Raw genomic sequence first — 14,791 nt, forward strand, 5'->3', positions numbered from 1 at the left:
GGAGATTAGATTTCCCTAGGGTCGTCTACTGTATAGTAGATGGCCCCTTGGATCGTCTACTGTAGAGTAGATGGCCCCTTGGATCGTCTACTGTAGAGTAGATGAACCCATGGTTTGTCTACTGTTTAGTAGATGGCCAATAGAACCGTCTGCTATAGAGTAGATGGCCCCTAGGATCATCTACCGTAGGGTAGATTACCCTGTAGGGTATATGGCTCTTGGTTCGTCTACTGTAGAATAAATGGCCCTAGGATCGTCTACTGTATAGTAGAGTAGATGGCAATTTGGGTCGTCCACTGTAGAGTAGATGGGTCATTCTACGGTAGTATTGGGTCATCTACGGTAAAACAGAAGGCCCCTTGGGTGGTCTACTGTAGAGTAGATGGCCCCATGGGTCGTCTAATGTAGAGTATATGGCCCCTTGAGTCGTCTACTGTAAAGTAGATGATCCCTTGGGTCGTCTAATGTAGAGTATATGGCACCTTGGGTCGTCTAATGTAGAGTATATGGCACCTTGGGTCGTCTACTGTAGAGTAGATGGCCCATGGGTCGTCTGCTGTAGAGTAGATGGCCCCTTGGGTCGTCTACTGTAAAGTAGATGATCCCTTGGGTCGTCTAATGTAGAGTAGATGATCCCTTGGGTCGTCTAATGTAGAGTATATGGCACCTTGGGTCGTCTAATGTAGAGTATATGGCACCTTGGGTCGTGTACTGTAGAATAAATGGCCCCAAGGGTCGTCTACTGAATAGTAGAGTAGATGGAAATTTAGGTAGTCCACTGTAGAGTAGATGGCAATTTGGGTCGTCTACTGTAGAGTAGATGGGCCATTGGGTCGGCTAGGTAAAACAGAAGGCCCCATGGGTCGTCTGCTTTAGAGTAGATGGCCCCTTGGATCGTCTACTGTAAAGTAGATAGTCCCTTGGGTGGTATACTGTAGAGTGTATGGCCCCTTGGGTCGTCTACTGTAGAGTAGATGGCGCCTTCGGTTGTCTACTGTAGAGTAGATGGCCCCTTGGGGCTGATTTTGCAGTTCTCGGGGAGGCATTCTGACAAGTTTGAATATTTTTCGTATAAATATCAGCATACATAACGATCTCAATGCCATCTGGAGGGGGTGGAATACAGGAAAGGTGGAGGTTGATCCATTCCAAAGATATTACTCCACCTTGAGGAACCTCCTTTTTCACTCCACGGGGCCTCGGCTTCTTGTTTCTGAATTCTACGTATGACCTCACATGTAATTGATTATCCAACTTTACAAACTAGGCGGGAGAATGCTCTGATCAATGTCCTCAAACAGCCTGGAGGACTTGACAATATCAGAGGCTTTTTTATGTCGAGTGACACCATCACTATTCCACCAAACCGCTTGCTCTGTTTGAGTCCTCTACTAATATGCGTGAAAATGTCATGCAGCGCTGTTGAAGTGGTGTGCTGCTTAGGGAACTCATGCTGTGGTCCACAAGTGATTAGCTCTTGTTGATGCTTGGGAGGAGTAAAGCTGATAACATATTCCACGTTTGAGTAAAGTTTTGTGTCATTTGTGTTAAAAGAATAAAGATTGAATCTTGGCAGCACTTTGTCTTTTATTCATCTACCAGAAATGACACAAAACTTTACTCAAACGTTGGATGTGGTTTCAGCAAAAGCAACATCGGTCTGTACGATTCACCTTTGCTGGCATCCCCGCCTTGCTTCAGTAGGGGTACCACCCTGCCCATTTTCCAGACTTAGGGCACGATGTGTTTGGCTAGCGCCAGGTTGAGAATTTTGGTGATATGTATATGCAACCCCCCGCTCATCCAGCTGTTTCAGCATCACCTTGAAGATACTATTAGGACCTAACGGTTAGGATGATTTAGCTTTCCTGATGGCATTTGTAATATCATCCATTGTACATTTTCGTGGTTCCTCCTCTGCAGGAAGAAATAAAGTGCGGCGTAGTACTCTTTTCTTTGCTGACATCCCCGCCCACAGTAGGTTTGCTCGAAAAATTGACGATTAAAATAACTTGCGCACCCCTTCGGATCAGTCACCGTAACGTAGTCAAACGTAACTGAGATCCTATTTTCTTTCTTTCCGGGGTTCGAGAGAGATTTATTCGTTGCTCACAATCCACTTACTCCTGCATCAATGTTGCAAATCTTCATATGATCTAGACAATCGTTCCGCTGTTGCTCACCGACCAACCTATTAACTCCCAGTGTCAGCTACCTAAATATGAAGTCAGTAGGGTTATTTGAAAGTCCGCAGTCTCTGCTGGGAAAATTGGTTTCACTTCGGGTACAGCAGGTGTAAAAAGCTGCCGGCTGCAGTTGTGGTGATGACCCGGAATATCTTTCTCTTAACCGAACATTAGAAAGGTTGGGAATTTTTCAGAAGCGTTGATTGGTGAACTCTCTGAAACTAGGTTGATTAGCTTTCCTAGGTTAATTAGCTTGATTGATGAAAGTGCGGCGGCATTCAGATGTTATGAAGTCCAGTGGTAGGCTGGCGGATGCGATTATAAGGATATCCAAGAGAAACGACGGATTGTCATTTGTCAGACCACGCAACACCATTGTTAAATCTAATTCTGGCACTCTCCGCTAATTCTAGTTGCGGCGTAATAGTGTGTCGTGCAAAACATTGTTTTTACCTAGGACCAAATGCCGCAACTCATGATTAACATTAAAGTCCACTAAGACTAGTCGGTTATAACTTTCCAAAAGCGGATTAATTTTGAGCCTTTAACCTGAAGTACAGCAATAAATCGACAAAATGTATACGTTAAACAACTCTACCTCGTCAGTTCTCCACCTGTCTGCTATCCCAATACAATCCATGAATGGGTTATAAGAGCCAGACTCAAGCGAAATGGGTCTGTATTGATTAGACTGGTCCAATAGGAGGGCTAGTACCATATATCCACTTCTGGCGCGATCATTGCTCTGTTATTGTCACTGAGGTAGGGTAAGTCGATGGGTCAATAATCACCACCACAAACAACCCCAAAGTCCTGGGAGTCACATTCGATAGCATGTATATGTCGTACGGGCATGTCATAGCTATCTGAGATAAGATGAGAAGCAGGAACAATGTCCTCAAGTCCATAGATGGTAGCACTTGGGGGAGCAGATAAAGAAACCTTGTTAATCACATACAACGCGTTAAATCGGTTTGTGGTAAGCATTGCGGCGGCACCAGTGTGGTTTGCCAATGTAAGTGATACACAATGGAAAAACTTAAAAACCTGCCAGGATGCAGCCCTGAGAACAGTTACAGGGTGTCTCCTCTTGTCTTCAGTGGAAAATTTACATAAGGAGTCTAAGATGATACCAGTGCGTAGGCACAACAGGATGTTGTCGATGCAATATTTGCTTGGATACTATAGGCAAAAGAATCCAAACCACTTTCTAATGGAGGGTACCACCCGGGAGGAAGGGAGGTCCAAATACACTAAATAGGACCTCAAGATCAACAAGTGACGGTTTGAGAGCTATTCATATTGTTGCATTCGCGGAGGCTATAGAAGCCTACCGTTGAAATACTGTCCTCGGAGATTACCCAGCTAAACTAAATCACCTACCTCGATTCTTACTATGGACCAATCCTATCCAACTGGCGTCCTTTCTGAACTTGGAGTTGGAAGCAGAACCGATTCAATAAAATAAAACCATGCACCTATATATACATAGAAGCTGCTACAACAACAAATCCCTCATATGGACGAGTCCCGAGCATCCTATGAGATGCATTCACCCCCTACATCTATCTCACCAAAGGTTGTGCCATCCCGGCACGGACCAAACGAGTTCGGTGCAGGCGTTCCGGAATCTGCTGCCCTCCAACACAGAAAAGCGGTACAAATACAAACATATGCAATTTTGGGAAGATGTGTCTTTTGTTTGCAAGCAGGTCAAGTTCAATGATGGGCTATATCGGTCCACGTTTTGGTATATATAACGGTGCCGACCGATTTCAGTTCTTTTGACGTTTTTAATCAAATTTTCAAAACGAATTAGCTATAATTTGACATTAAAAAACTTATATTCCAAAAATTATTGGAATAGGTCCATGTTTTCGTATAGCCCCATATAACTGTGCCACCAGAATTTCGGTATTTTGAGGATTTTAGCTACAATTTTTAACCGAAATAACAGTAGTTTGACATTTGAGGTTCTCAGTGGTCACAAAACATCTCCACCAAAAATTGTCAACATAGGCCCACGTTTTGTATAACCCCCAACCCTCACGATATTCGGTATTTCGACGATATTAGCTACAATTTTTAACTGAACTACTTATGTATATTATGGTCAGGTGAGGTTTCTAGTGGCCACAAAACATCTGCAATAAGAATTGTCAACATAGGTCCACGTTGTTCTGCTCATGACATTAAAATTAACATTCGGAAAATTCAGTCTCCACAGTGAAACATCTGACAATGGTATGAGGCTGATAGACTTTGCAGCTGCAAGAAACATGGTAGTTAGCAGTACCAGATTTAAGCATCTCGATATTCATAAGGGCACATGTCTGTCGCCAGATCAAAGAACAAGAAATCAAATTGATCACGTTTTGATAGATGGAAGACATGCAGCAAGCGTGTTGGATGTACGATCGTTCCGAGGTGCAAACATAGACTCGGACCCTACCTTGTTGCAGCAAAGGTACGTACCAGATTAAACATAGCAAACAAAGTGCGAACACACATAACAGGGAAGTTGGACATCGGTAAGCTGAAATCACCAAAGATATCCACAGCATATTCCACTTAAATGGCCTAATTGCTTAATCAAAGCACTCCTCGTCCCGATAACATATCAGGACAATGGCACCACTCCATGCAAACAACCGCAAAATCAGTACTTGGATACCAGAGACCTCCACCAAGGAATTCCATGGTATGAGCAGGAGTCTCGTACTGCTACCGAAGAGAAAAATGCGGAATATGGGGCTACTTTACAATCAGTAGCAACGCATAGCGCACGAGAGAGGTATCGGGAGAAAAGGAGAGAGGAGAAACGTCTTTTCCGCTGGAAAAAAAGAGAGATGGAAAAGCGAGAGTGTGAACAAACCGAGATGTACAGGAGACAGAATGAAGTGCGAAAATTCTACCAAAGAGTGAAACATCAAACTGATGGCTTTAGAACTCGCACATCCTCCTGTAGAGACCAACAAGGTAATCTGGTAACTGATACAGATAGTGTGCTAAGGATATGGAAAGAGCATTTTTCCAAACTGTTGGTATCCAATAGTAGCGAGGTCGACGAAGATACCACAGATCCAATCCCAGAAGATGGTATTGAATGTAAACCACCCGTTCAAGATGAGGTAAAGACAGCAATAAACCGGCTGAAGAAAAATAAGGCAGCAGGAGCTGATGGCCTACCAGCCGAGCTATTTAAAACCGGAGGCGACACGCTGATAAAGTGTATGCATCAGCTAGTTAGCTCCATCTGGCAGAAAGAACGCGTACCCGACGATTGGAACCTGAGCATCCTGCGCCCCGTCCATAGGATAGGAGATAAGACTTTATGCTCAAACTATAGGGGCATAGGTCTACTCCCTATTGTCAGGGATATTGTGCGAACGACTAAAGCCTATGGTGAAGGACATTATTGGACCATACCAATGCGGCTTTAGACTTGGCAAGTCCACCATTGACCAGATATTTACACTGCGGCAAATCCTGGAGAAGACGCAAGAGATGCAACTCGACACATATCACCTTTTTGTCGATTATAAAGCAGCCTTCGACAGCCCGCTGCGGTCAAAGGTATTCCAAGCCATGTCTGATTTTGGTATCCCCGCTAAGGACATCCGGCTTTGTAAAATGACTTTAACTGACACGAGATCCTCAGTTAAAATAGAAAAGAACCTCTCCGAAGAGTTTTGTACCAAAAGAGGTTTCAGACAAGGAGACAGCCTTTCGTGTGCTCTCTTCAACATCCTGCTGCAAAAGGTTATACGAGAGGCAAACGTCAAAAGAAGTGACACAATCTACACCAATAGCCACATGTTACTTGCTTATGCTGATGATATAGACATCATGGGACGATCAGTAAAAGAAGTTACTGATACCTTTATGAAGGTCGAATGAGAATCTGCTAAAGTGGGTCTGGCGGTAAACGGTGAGAAGACCAAGTTGATGGTGTCGACGTGCAATGCGTCCATTGAGCTCGGACTGTGGAAGTTGGTTCCTTTAATTTTGAGGTAGTAAAAGACTTCGTCTATCTCGGCATCTCCGTAAACATAACAAACGACCTCAGTTGTGAAATAAGAAGAAGAATTGTATTGGCCAACAGATGCAACTTTGGTTTAAGTAAGCAGTTTAAAAACAAAGCCACATCTCGTCAAACAAAAATAACGCTCTACAAAACACTGAGACTACCCGTGCTGATGTATGGCTCCGAAGCCTGGGTACTTGCGCAAGCAGACATGGCAGTGCTTGGTGTGTTTGAGAGAAAATTCTTCGAAAGATCTACGGACCAATCTGCGTTGACGGTGAATATCGACGTCGCATGAACCACGAGCTGTATCTACTATACAACGACATCAATATTGTTAAACGTATAGAGATGCAGCGATTGCGTTGGCTAGGCCATATCCCAGCAAAATTTATTTGAAGTTGTTCCTTGTGAAGTAGTGATTGAATAGCTTTTTTTGAAGCAGTCCACGCAGAGTCATGAAAAATGCAGTCCGTTCTTCACATTTTGACAATGTCCGATTTGAATCCATTTCATAAATTTTTCACATTTTAGAAATTTCAAAATTTTGCAAAAAAAAAAAAAAAAACTTAAAAAGGCAAAGAACATAATTTGTTTCTTGTTAATTATAATAACAGCAACATGTTTGCATCCATAAAAAGTAATTTGTATACAAAAAATAATAAAAGTGATTTCGAACTACATCTTTGTTTGTAGCCAAAGAAGTAGTTGAATCATATGTTGTTGTGATTTATTCACTACAAAGAACTAATGCAAAATGTGTGCTTAAGAAGTAAATTAGACAGTATCCTCACTGCACCATGCCCTTGTAAAAATCATGACTTCTTTCACATAAAAAGATGTAGTCCGGAATCACTTGCACTCATGATTTAACTACTTCTTTGGCTACAAACATTTTGCTGGGATCATAAGAATGGGCGAAGATGAACTAGCGTATAAATACGAACCGCTTGGCAGTGCCCGCAGAAGAAGAGATGAAAAGGCGCGGTAGTCCAGAGTGCAAAGCAACAAATAGAGCGAATTGGAGGTCTTTTCTTAGTTCGCCCTATGGAACAAATGTTCTGTAATGGGCCAGCTAAGTAAAGTAAGTAAGTAAGAAGATTTTAGCTACAGGTTTTTACCGAACTACCTGTATTTTGTCATTTGAGTTTCTTTACCGTCACAACACGTCTTCACGGAGAATTGTCAATATTGGCGTTTTTGGTGTAAACCAATAGACCATCCAATTTAGATATTTTGAAAATTTAGCTACATATTTTCTCCGAACTATCTGTAATTTGACGTTTGAAGTTCTCAGTGGTCACAAAAATATTGCACCAAAAATTTGCAAACAGACCTTCGAATTTTAGATTTTTTGAAAATTTAGCTACATTTTTTCCCCGAACTATCTCTTATTTGACGTTTGAAGTTACCAGTGGTCCCAAAAATTCTGCAACAAAAAATTGTCAACATAGGCCCCCATATAAAGTTACTCTCCGATTTTAGTTGTTTAAGGGGTTAATATACATTTGTTGACCTCACTTTCTGTAATTCGCAATTTGAGGTTCCCAGTGGTCACAAAACTTTTCTACCAAAAATTATGAACATAGGTCCACACTTTAAAATAGACCTATATAAATGTGCCGCTCGATTGAAGTAATTTTTAAGATACATTTTTATACCTTCAGCATTTATGCTAACGAGTGTATATACACTTTCACACGGGCAAAATGTGCCTCATCGAAATAATGGTTTTAGACCCCAAGTATGTTTGGACGAAATCCGTTTCAGACAGTTTGTCTGGCTGGCTGGTGCGCACGATAACTATCGAACGGATCAACCGATTCGGTCCAAAATTTGGCTTTCGCAATATTTTGTCCAAACTTAGTTTAAGTTCGAAGATGGGTTATATCGGTCCACTCTCAAAAATGTTCGGAAAAAATGTGGCCACTATAACTCTTGAAGGGAGTGTCCAAATTTAGTTTAACGTCTATAATGGCCCATATACAGTGCTGCACATATCAATGGAAACTTTTTTCAGAAAAGAAAATATAATAGGGAGAAGATCGCTATTAGAGAGACCTAAATCTCTTCAGTCAGACTATCTTGGTCTAAACCAGCGCCGACCATAGGAATACAAACAAAACGAATGCATGTGAATGTATGAGTGAAAAAAGCAACAACCAAATTATGTTTTTTGTTTGTTCCAGCACAGGTAGGTAAGGAAGAAAAGCAAATGCAAAGACGACTCTATGGTATCGTTGAGTATACTTACTTACTAAGATGGCCCATTACAGAACATTTGTTCCATAGGCCGAACTAAGGAAAGATCTCCAATTCTCTTTATTTGTTGCTTCGCACTCTGGAATACCGCTCCTTTTCATCTCTTCATTCACTTGTTTGCGCCATCTATTCCTTGGCCTGCCAATTCTGCGTGCACCGCCAAGCGGTTCGTATTTATGCGCCTTTTTAGTGGGTTCATCTTCGCCCATTCTTATGATATGGCCTAGCCAACGCAATCGCTGCATCTCAATACGTTTAACTATATTGATGTCGTTGTATAGCAGATACAGCTCGTGGTTCATGTGACGTCGATATTCAACGTCAATGCAGATTGGTCCGTAGATCTTTCGAAGAATTTTTCTCTCAAACACGCCAAGCACTGCCTTCTCTGTTTGCGCAAGCACCCAGGCTTGGGAAGTGCTTACTTAAACCAAAGTAGCATCTGCTGGCCCATACAATTCTTCTTTTTATTTCACAACTGATGTCGTTTGTTGTGTTTACGGCGGTGCCGAGGTATACGAAGTCGTTTACTACCTCAAAATCTCAATGGACGCATTGCGCGTCGACACCATCAACTTGGTCTTTTCGCCGTTTACCGCCAGACCCGCCTTAGCAGATTCTTGGAATACCTTTGAACGCAGCGGGCTGTCGAAGGCTGCTTTATAATCGACAGAAAGGTGGTAGGTGTCAATCTGCATCTCTTGGGTCTTCTCCTGGATTTGCTGCAGGGTAAATATCTGGTCAATGGTGGACTTGCCAGGTCTAAAGCCGCATTGGTATGGTCCAATTATTTCGTTGACCGTGGGCTTTAGTCGTTCGCACAATATCCCTTACACTATCTTGTAGGCGATAGGGAGAAGACTTATGCCCCTATAGTTAGAGCGTACAGTCTTACCTCCTTTCTTGTGGACGGGGCACAGGATACTCAGGTTCCAATCGTCGGGTATTCGTTCTTCCTGCCAGATGGTGCTAACTAGCTGATGAATACACCTTATCAGCGTGTCGCCTCCGGTTTTGAACAGCTCGTCTGGTAAGCCATCGGCTCCTGCTGCCTTATTATTCTTCAGCCGATTTATTGCTGTCTTTACCTCATCTTGGCTGGGCGGTATACATTCAATACCATTTTCTGGGATTTGGTCTGTGGTATTTTCGTCTTCTTCGCTGCTATTGGAAACCAACAGTTTTGAAAAATGTTTTTTCCATATCCTGAGCACACTATCTGTATCAGTTACCCAATTACCTTGCTGGTCTCTACAGGAGATTGTGTCTGTACCAAAGCCATCAGTTTGATGCTTGACTCTTTGGTATAATTTTTGGACTTCATTCTGGTTCCTGTACATCTCGATTTTTTCACACTCCCGCTTTTCCATCTCCCTCTTTTTCCCGCGGAAAAGACGCTTCTCCTCTCTCCTTTTCTCCCGATATCTTTCTCGTGCGCTACGCGTTGCTACGTATTGTAAAGTAGCCCTATATGCCGCATTTTTCTCTTCGGTAGCAGCACGACACTCCTGATCATACCACGGATTCCTTGGTGGAGGTCTCTGGCATTCAAGTATGGACTTTGCGGCTATTTATATGGAGTGGGCAATACTCTGCCATTGCGCTGATATGTTATCGGGATGAGGAGTGCTTTGATTAAGCAATTAGGCTAGTTGAGTGAAATATGCTGTGGCTATCTGTTGTGATTGCAGCTGGAGACAGCCAGGTGCCCTTATGCATGTCGAGATGTTGAAATATGGTGCTGCTAACTACCATGTTTTTTGCCGCTCCGAAGTCTATCAGCCTCATACCATTGTCAGATGTTTCACTGTGGAGACTGAATTTCCCGACTGTTGGGCCAAAGATTTTTTCCTTTCCAATTTTGGCATTAAAATCGCCTAGAATAATTTTAATGTCATAGGCAGGACCACGGTCATATGTTTCTTCTAAGCGCTTATAAAATATATCTTTGGTCAGTTCGTCCTTGTCTTCAGTGGGACCATGAGCGCAAATAAAGCTGATGTTGAAGAATTTTGTTTTTATTCGAATTGTAGCAAGTCTTTCATTCACTGGTGTGAAGCTTGAGACCATGTGTTTTAACCTCCGACCAACTACAAATCCGCAACCAAACTCATGCTTTATTTCATGGCAGCTATAATACAGAGCGTCACCTTTAAGTGTTGTTGTGACGCCTCGATGTTTCGACGACGTCGATATTCACCGTCAACGCAGATTGGTCCGTAGATCTTTCGGGAATTGTAACAGATGGTGCTAACTAGCTGATAAATACACCTTATCAGCGTGTCGCCTCCGGTTTTGAACAGCTCGGCTGGTAAGCCATCGGCTCCTGCTGTCTTATTATTCTTCAGCCGATTTATTGCTGTCTTTACCTCATCTTGGCTGAGCGGTATACATTCAATACCATTTTCTGGGATTGGGTCTGTGGTATCTTCGTCGACTTCGCTACTATTGGATACCAACAGTTTGGAAAAATGCTTTTTCCATATCCTTAGCACACTATCTGTATCAGTTACCAGATTACCTTGCTGATCTCTATCGGAGAATGTGCCTGTACCAAAGCCATCAGTTTGATGCTTGACTCTTTAGTAGAATTTTTGGACTTCATTCTGGTTTCTGTATATCTCGATTTTTCACACTCCCGCTTTTCCATCTCCCTCTTTTTTCTCTTCGGTAGCAACACGACACTCCTGATCATACCATGGATTCCTTGGTGGAGGTCTCTGGTATCCAAGTATGGTTTTTTCGGTTGTTTGCATGGAGTGGGCAATACTTTGCGCTGATATGTTATCGGGATGAGGAGTGCTTTGATTAAGCAATTGGGCTAGTTGAGTGGAATACCCTGAGGCTATCTGTTGTGATTGCAGCTGGAGACAGCCAGGTGCCCTTATGCATGTCGAGATGTTGAAATATGGTGCTGCTAACTATCATGTTTTTTGCCGCTCCGAAGTCTATTAGCCTCATACCATTGTCAGATTTTTCACTGTGGAGACTGAATTTTCCGACTGTTGGGCCAAAGATTTTTTCCTTTCCAATTTTGGCATTAAAATCGCCTAGAATAATTTTAATGTCATGGGCAGGGCAACGGTCATAAGTTTCTTCTAAGTGCTCGTAAAATATATCTTTGGTCTGTTCGTCCTTGTCTTCAGTGGGAGCATGAGCCCAAATAAAGTTGATGTTGAAGAATTGTGCTTTTAATCGAATTGCAGCAAGTCTTTCATTCACTGGAGTGAAGCTGGATACCAGATGTTTAAGTCTCCGACTAACTACAAATCCGCAACCAAACTCATGCTTTACGTCATGGCAGCTATAATACAGTGCGTCACCTTTAGGTGTTGTTGTGACGCCTTTTCAATTCCATCGTATTTCCTGTATGGCGGTAATGTCGGCCTTGTACTTTTCAAGTACATCTGCCGATGCGTAAACTGCACCTTCTCTATAGAGAGAGCGAATATTCCAGGTGCAGATTCGCAGATCATGGTCCTTAAAACGTTTGCGGGGGTCGTCAACTTTTGAGGGATTTGTTTTTCTTTTCTTTTGTTTTTTTCATATTCTAGGGGAGGGTTACTAACCCTGCGCCCAATCCAAGCTTTTAACGTTCTTATGGGTGAACGCGCGGCACATTTTAGCTCACTACCTTTAAGGGGTGTTAAAGGCAGCTATCCCAGGTGACACCACCGGGAGGTCAGTGTCCACTTGAGATGAAAGAGGGACCAAGATAAATCCTGGACTTTGTCATATTAAAGCCGGTCATGACCGTTCCTTGGTATCTTTCATCCCCTACGTCACCCCGCTGGGTATATTGTCTTTGCAAAAAAGAGCAGCTCTGGTCTAAACCTTGTATTTTTGCGATGCCGAGCAAGGATAACGAGAAGCTCTGCTCTTCGCATAAATAATGTTTGTCTAGTACGGTTCTAAACTACGGATAGTAAATCCGAAGGGAAGGCTTTTTTTTTAGCTGTTTATTGAGAAACTCTTGTTTAAAATGCAGGTACATTTTTGACCAGATGCGTTTAAATGGCTTAAAATGCAATGCAATGCAAAATTGTCAATAGCAACAACAATTTCCTTACTACAACAAACAACATTGTTCCACAACATCCCATACGGGACAAGGGAGACTTCTCTCATATCAATGAGTGCACCCCGATTCATATTTAGCTCAATGATATGGGACCTACTGTTTATCGCCGAGTCCGAACGGCGTGTCTAAGACACCACTTGTAGAGAAGTTTTACAGGGCTGAAATACTCAGGAAATGTCGCCAACATTACTGAGGGGTATTTTGCCACCGTTGAAAAATGTTCGATGTTGCTTGGCCGGGGAATCGAACCCCCGACCTTCTGCGTGCAAGGCGGGCGTGCATACCATTGCACCACGGTGGCACCCTTACTCCCTAAATTTAAATTCCAATAATAACAAATGTCTCATTTCGAATTATAACCCCAAAAAAGGGGATCCTCATCCCTAAGGAAGTTGCCCAAGCAACTGTGAAACTAAAAAAAAAAAAATATTTTTCCCTTTAAACATTCCACTCTATTCCGAATATTTTGACATTTCATTTTCTATACTATTTTCCTCCAAGTATATACAATAATTATATCCTTTACCCCAAAGAGAAACATACTCTCTTACATTTCATACAACTAAGAGAAAAATCATTGTTTTTGTTTTACCTTTGAAATTGAAACAGACGAAATGTGGGTTACGGTTTTTCACAACATTGACTGGCTATGTTGGCTTGTCCAAATGGTTGATTGTAGGGATTTTTTCTTCCTTTGCCACAAAAAAAAAACTTCTTGTTCTTCTTCGTATTTTACTCCAGTGTTCACCTCTAAAAAGAGCGAGTGTGTATGTTTTTTTGTTTTATTTTTGTAAATAGCCGAGGGTGTATTTGTTTGCTTGATTTTTTGTTCTTCTTCCTCTGTAGTTGTTGGTATTTTGGGCCAAGATGAAATCTTTGGGGTTTGATTTTGATGTGTTATTAATATTTTTCTTTTTTTGGTATTGTAGCAATGTATTCAAACTTATTACACAATAATTTTAGGGGCCTAGTGGCTTTGAAATTTCACAGGAAATTTTTTTCTTCTTAAAATTTCTATGTATTTTTTTATTAGGGAGGTTATATGTAATTCTTTTTTTTTCTGTTGTTGTTGTATGTAACACTTTGAACTCTATTTGCTATTTTGTGAACATCTTATATACACACAATTTTTTTTTTGCTTTTTTTGTTTTACTTGTTAAATATTTATTGGTAATTTTTTAAACTATTTTTTCTCTTAATTAATTTATTTTTTATTATTTGTAATTTCTTAAATTTTTCACTCTCAGTAATATTTGCTTTTGCTTTTTGTAATTATTAATTCATATTTTTCAAAAATTTAATAATACCAAAATTTCACTTTTGTTTAACCGTTAAAGTTAAAATTTCTTTTTACACACTTTTTTCTTGGATTTCTTGACCAGACGAGCAGAGTTTAATTTTCAACGTTGTTTTTAAGTTCATTTTCAATTCGATACTGTAACCAATCGTTTCGCAATTTGTATGCAATTGTCGCAGGTCCTCATAATCATGTCTCTTTTCACAGCTCATTTTCCCACAACGGATATTTCGCTCACAACAAACTTTCTCGCTCTCTCTCTCCCTCACATTTGTCCAATTTTACAATAGTGTTTGTTTTCACAGTTCATTTCAATTTGCTCTTTTTTTTCAAAATCTCTCCCACACACTTTCTTTCTTTTACTATATTTCCTTTGTTTTCTCTCTTAAATAGCGGCAGTAGGTTAACATTTTTCTTCCACTTCCTTTTATTGTTTGTCTTTGCCTTCTATAGTATACATGCGCATTAATATGTTTATATGTAAGTATGTGTGTCAACAATACATGTGATGGGTTTATGTGACAGAAGAGCTTTTAGGTTGGCCATATCCTAATGTCATGCTTTAATAAGTGACATGCAACAGTGCTTTGAAGGCTTTGAAAGCTTTCCGCGCCGTTAAGGCGAATGGAAAATTTAAAAGTTTCATAAGCGGATTTGTGAATGTTTCATAAACTGATCAACCGATTCGGACATGATTCTTTGTAATATGTTGTCCAAACTTAAATCAAGTTCTAAGATGGACCACATCAGTCCACTCTTTCGAATGCCTCCCCCACCAAAGTTCAACAATTTTCGTTAAACTGTGTCGTACGATAACTCTCTAAGTAATTTTTCTTCGAGACCTAGATTAGGTTCAAATATGGACTAATCGGCCCAGTCGCACCCAGGATTACTGCGATATGGTATGTTGCTGGCCATAAAATTCTTTGTCGTGGCCG

The 14,791-nt window shown here is 41.3% G+C and overlaps 1 protein-coding gene across 4 annotated transcripts in view; it reads right to left on the minus strand.

The window, feature by feature from the left end:
- Positions 1-14,404, minus strand: part of LOC141403490 (uncharacterized) — a 311,915-nt gene extending 297,511 nt beyond the window's left edge. For all 4 annotated transcript variants that reach the window (XR_012412817.1, XR_012412816.1, XM_073985982.1 and 1 more), the window contains exon 1: positions 13,149-14,404. The gene's annotated coding sequence lies outside the window, so the exon portion shown is untranslated. The remainder of the gene's footprint in view (positions 1-13,148) is intronic.
- Positions 14,405-14,791: the final 387 nt, after the last annotated feature.

Source organism: Musca autumnalis, unplaced genomic scaffold (genome assembly GCF_047663935.1).
Source record: "Musca autumnalis isolate F117 unplaced genomic scaffold, ASM4766393v1 scaffold_4, whole genome shotgun sequence".
Lineage (NCBI taxonomy): Eukaryota > Metazoa > Arthropoda > Insecta > Diptera > Muscidae > Musca > Musca autumnalis.